Source organism: Ambystoma mexicanum, chromosome 10, assembly GCF_040938575.1.
Source record: "Ambystoma mexicanum isolate Mex_15411 chromosome 10, UKY_AmexF1_1, whole genome shotgun sequence".
In the NCBI taxonomy this organism is placed as follows: Eukaryota; Metazoa; Chordata; class Amphibia; order Caudata; family Ambystomatidae; genus Ambystoma; species Ambystoma mexicanum.
Window position 1 is genome coordinate 959,140,894 of NC_090932.1, and position 6,000 is coordinate 959,146,893.

Here is a 6,000-nt window from a genome sequence, read left to right on the forward strand (position 1 = left end):
CCTGGCTATCTAGGTCAGCTCTGCTCTCTGGGTCTGTCAAGCACCGGATCTGCTCACAACTGTCTGGTTTGTGGTTCTCTCGGGTTCCGGATACAGCACTGCTTTCTGGATACTGCTACAGGTTCTTGCAAAAATTCTTGGCAAAAATTCAAACAGCTCGCCCGGCTGTTGAATAGTTTGGTTGGTTTTGAGGCCTGCTGAAGAGGATTCAGCTGTTGGATTCAGGCCTCTCTGCTGCAAATTCTGGAGTTAATTTCTGCAACAGGTTCTGGAGATTGATGGATTTGAAGTCTGCATCTCTGGATGTGAAGTCGTCGGTCAGCATGCTCCGCAGCAAATGGAATTGAATGTCTCTACCTTTCCCAGCAGTCTATTTTTATGTGTTTTGGAAAGTGGGTGTGTGTGTTGGTCATAACTAAACCTGCCCCTCTCACTTATCATTGGCCAATTCCTCCTCTCTCCCTTGATTGGGGGAAGGAAATGTGAGTCAGAGTGATGCTGTAGGTTTTATGGTCAGAGGAACCTCCCCTTGTCAGATTGCACACAAATCTATTTCTGACCCAAATACGTATTTATCTATGTACCATTTTTCTAATATTATAGGTCCAGTTAACATATTTTCTGTAGCACCAAACCATCCGATCCCTGTCTTTGTACGATGTCGTGTCCACTGATGACAGAATTCTCCCCTTTTCATCCAGATAACGACCTCTAAACCTTTCCAGATTTTACACAAATGTGCACCAGGGATATGGGTTACAGATGATAAAGTGCCAGATTTTTAACATGCATACATTTGGAGTAACAACCTTTTTTCTGCTACTATCCCCAGGAACATATCACAGGGTCCTAACACCTCTTAAAATGTGCACAGAAAAACCACAAGAATAATGATATTACTTATATAATTTTGACCAGTCCGAACTATGAGTTATCTATCTTTTTAAAATTATGCCCTGGTCAAAAAGGGGTGTGGCTTCCCACATCACATGGTGGAATAACTGGTTTATCCACTTCCCCCAAGCTCAGCTTGCTAGGAGAGGCACTGCCCCTCCCAGTTTCTCCCAAGAGGAAGCCACTTTACGCCCCCCCCAATATAACATTTGCCTGAGCCAAAGAAGGCCCATTGTTCAATTTCCTGCAGTCCCCAGCTGCCACTCCCCTTTCAATCAACAGGGCCATGTGACCTCCTTTTTGTGGGGCAGCAGAATGCAGCCAGGCCTGGGAACACAGCTGTTGATCCAGTTTCAACTCCTGTCAGGGGTAGTTGTCAGGCAGAATCCAGTTTCATTAAGCCAGGTTTCAGCTAAATGTCACTTTTTGTTCCCAGTTTTTTACATTCAAATCAAACTGACAATTTTTACACATGCAGCTAGAATGCTGATTCTAAGTTCAAAACTATGACATTTCAACAGTTACAAACTATGTGACACTCAAAAGTAGGTACCTCATTTAATTTAAACATTTCGATTTTAGTGGTTTTCAGTTCAGTTTAACTTAAGCTGCTGACCTCCACAGCTCAGCCAGTTTTGTTATGAACATGGTTTTGGGCTCTTTTTCTTTCCAGATTTTTTATGTACACAAAACTTCATTCTGCCAAATGTCTGCTGGTGTTCAGTGAGATTTTTGAATATCCAGCAATGTTTGAAAATAGGCATTTTGAGCTTACATTCAGAGAAACCAAGGTGATTTCAAAGGGTTTTTTAAGCTAACAGGCACTGCTGTTTTTCCTTTGGCATACATTCCAATCATGGCACCCCTGGCCCATCACGCTCGCACTGGTGGGTGGAAGGTTAGGCGACCATTTTGGTGTGCACACAAACTGCGCAGTTCTCCTATTCTGGCGTGAATGTGGGCGGCGATAGCTCATCCCCCACATCCACCCAGTCTATTGATTTAGTTTGTTCTGGGATAGAATAATGGGCGGCGACAGCTCATCCCCACATCTACCCAGTCTATTGATTCAACATGGGTCAAAACCCTTGACAATGCGCAAGGCTCGTAAAGTTGTCCAGTACTGCAAACAGCATAGTGCCAAGCTAATCTTGCTGCAGGAAACTAATTTGGTGGGCAGGGGGAATGAGAGGTTTGTTAGAAGTTGGGGAGCTTGTAAACATTACACCTCGTACTGGTCATACTCGGCAGGAGTGATGACACTGGTACACAAATCTATTGGTTTCCGCACAACAGATACCGTAGTCGACCCAAAAGGGAGATATGTGATTGTATCGGTGTGCTGCGGTAGCACAATGGTCACATTTGTCAATGCATACGGTCCCAATGTGGACAACCCCGGGTTCTTTAAATCCTTGGTGAGCAAGTGCCATACATTCCTACATACTAGTTTTGTGGGGCAGGGGACCTCAATGCAATTCTCAATCCGAGGGGGACAGATCGGCGAGGGGGAGGAAGGGCGGAATCGCTCCAGAGCCGCAGAGGCTGTGGTGAATAGCATGCGTGAGCTGGAGTTGGGTGATGGGTGGAGCAGATGGAGAACTATACTTCTTAGCATCTATGCATCCCTGTGGATGCCAGGGGACCCGTCGTCCCCCATGTGCGTATTGAATAATGCTCGGTGCATCTGTCCTCGCAAAATTTGGCACTAACCTGTGCATTGACATTTTTACTGTTTTGTACATTAAGAGAGAGTGTGCAGGGGACGGGAGTATCCGATGTTTGGATCTTCTTTTTTCCAATTCCCACAGAGCAGGCCTACTATTTCCCATGCCAGTTTACAAAGGAATTTCTGCTGGAAAGAAAGAGACACACAGTTGCACATTTGTATGTACCCAAGACACATGTCCACTATTACTTCTTTACTTCTTTTATTAAAAAACTCAATTTGTTTTTGCGCTTTATGCTATGTTATGTTGATTTATACCATGCACCACTACCACCCACGTGAGTCTCCAGACGCTTTCCAAGATTGCCACCCACCTTCTCGGACATCCAGCCCATGAAGCGTGTGTCAATTGAGGCTTTTGCTGCCACCTTTGCCCCTATCCTCCGCCTCAGGCTGACTCACCCTGACACCGTCCCGTCCCTGCTCTATTCCTCTATTTCCGCTGCTCTTGATGTTCTTGCCCCTGTCATGAGGATCCATTTGAAGTCCAAAGCCAAGTGTATTTCCTGGTGTAGGGTGGCTGAGAGGAAATGGAGGGCTTCCTGCTCATCCTCTGACCTGCCGCCTGCTCCAAAGGCAATACCGTCTTGCTGTCCGCTCTAAGAAGAGAGGCTACATTCAATCCTGTGTCTCCGTGGCATCCAACAACTTGGCCGAGCTCTTTAAAATCTGCAAGGAGCTGGCCAACCCTGCTGCACCCTCCACTCCTCCTCTTGCCTGCCAGGCTCTTTGAAACTCTCTTGCCTCTCACTTTAATTCCAAAACTCAGGGCATCTTGTCCTCCCTCTCTTCCACCCCCTTCCTATCCTCTCTGCCTCCAGCCAACCGACCCTCCCCCAGTCACTCCCCCCTTCTTTCTCCTCCTTTCTTTTTTTCTCCCCAGATGAGGTTGCTAGACAAGTCCGATCTATGAAAGCCTATGAAAGCCTCTTCAAAATAGGCTCATCCCTGTTCTTCTAAAACTGTTAAGGACCACATCGATACCCTTGCTCCGGCCCTTGCCGATTTCTGTAACCATTCTTTTGCCACTGGATCTTTCCCCTCCCCTCTCAAGCACTCCCTTGTGCATCCTCTCCTCAAGAAACCTACAGCTGATCCCTCCGGTCCAGCTAACTATCGCCCAATTTCCATTGCTTCCAATTTGGCAAAGCTCCTTGAAAAGCTGGCCATCTCACAGCTCAATCTTCATTCCGACTCTTTTGGCTCTCTCCATGACCACCAATCTGGTTTCAGAGCTGCCAGAAGCACCAAAACTGTTCTCCTGAACATCCGTGAAGACCTGCTCTCCAACCTTGACTCTAACATTCCCTCTGTCCTCATCCTACTGGGTATCACTGATCAGGCTATGGCCTGGCTGACCTCTTTCCTTTCTGATCGACCTTTCCAGGTACAACTTGGGTCCTTCCTTTCCTCGATCTCCCTCTCTACTTGCAGTGTTCCCAGGGGGTCTAACCTGTAGCCCTGGCTTTTCAACCAATACCTAGCTACTCTTGCCTACTGCATTTCCATTTTCTGCTCAAACTTCCAGTTCTATCCTGATGACACCCAACTCATTTTCAGGCTTCCCTCAGACACCTCCTCTCCTTCCCTCATCTCCGATTGCCTTATCGCCATTCAAAATTGGTGTGCCGCCAGCGATCTTTGTCTAAATGCCAACAAGACTGAGATCCTCCTCATTGGTAAACATGCACCATCCTTTCCCCTCACTCTCTGACCGGCCTCCCTTGGCCCTCCTCCAACCCCTTCCTGCGAAGCTAAGAATCTCGGGGTCACCTTTGACTCCACACTTTCCTTCTCCGCACACATCTCTGACGTCTTTAACAAGTCAAACTTCCTACTGTACCTCCTTAGAGGTATTCTGCCTTTCCTCTCCTTCCCATAGAAGCTAACTGTCTCCCAATCTCTGATTCCCTTTAGGTTGGACTACTGTAACAGCCTCTTTCTAAATCTACCTGCCTCCACTCTCCAGCCTTCTGAACTAATCCAGAACAGGACTGCGAGACTTGTCTTTGGCCTCAAGCCCTGGGATAGTATCTCTCCAGCTCTGAAATCCCTTCATTGTCTCCCAGTGGACGCAAGGATTAAATTTAAAACCCTCTGTATTGTCCACAAGGCTTTCTAGGGCCTGGGTGCAAAATACCTCCAACTACCCCGCCGTAAATGCCTCCCCTCTCGAGCCCTTAGCTCCTCTACTTCTAACTCCCTCGGGGTCAGTCGTTTTTCAAAGAAACGAGCTGAGGCAGATCCCTGTCTGCGGCGGGTGCCTACCTTTGGAACAGCCTCTCAGCCACTTTGAAACTTAAGGAGAAGCATCTCTGGTTCCGGAAGCACCTCAAGACCTTCATCTTTGCTTCTGCCTTTGCCCCTCCTCTCCCCTGCTTATTTGTTTTCTCTCTTGGCACCATGCTCCTAGCCACACTCTGTCCCTCGGGACCAGGTACCTGCTCTCACTCCTGCACTGCATCCCAGCCACCCCTTGCACTGGGATCTGTATCTGTACCCATACAGTCCCCAATTTTTCTGCACTTATCAGATATACCCTGACAAATCACGCACTTGCCTCTGCCTGTATTTATTTATTGCACTTATTATTTACTCTGTTCTCTCCTTTGTGCCACACTTTCCACTTCTCCCCCTTTTTCCCTTTCCCGTGCAGTTGTGCGTTCTCAATGTCACTGGGCCTAGTAAGATCATTGTTTATATTCTCCCTTGTTCCCCTCCCTTTACTTGGTCGCCCTCTGAAACACTTGTGTATGAGCGCGATATAAATGAAACATCATATAATATCATGTATGGAAATATAATCATCCACATACTTCTGTCGTTTGTGAACATATTCGAGTTTAGTTTGTAATTTTGGAGGGAGTGTATTTCCCCTGTCATCCATCCACACAGAAATGTTGTCTTTGGAGTTATCTCTGGCAAAATATGTGAAACATTTGATCCCTAAACAAAATAGCTGTTATGGATTACCCTTTTCATCTTTAACAAATCAAATTATTTTACATTTCTCAGATTCAAATATCTATTGGATTATAAAAAACAAGAAATGGGAAAATCTAAGCACGTATAAGACTGGCTGGCATGGGCGTAGGACATGGGGGGAACAGGGGGGACAGATCCCCCCCACAATTGTAAGTGGTGGGGATGCAATGTCATTTATCCCCCGAGAATATATGTTTGGTGTGTCGTGCAGGGATATGTTTTTGAAGTGGGGGGAGCGGCTGCTTACTATAAGCAGCCCTCTCCCCCCAGGCCCCCAAAGCATGGGGCAATACCCTGGGGCAGATGGGTGATCATCTGCCCCCAGGGAAGGGGGCAAACAAATATATATATATATATATATATATATCTTTTTTAAAACATAGTTTTGGGTG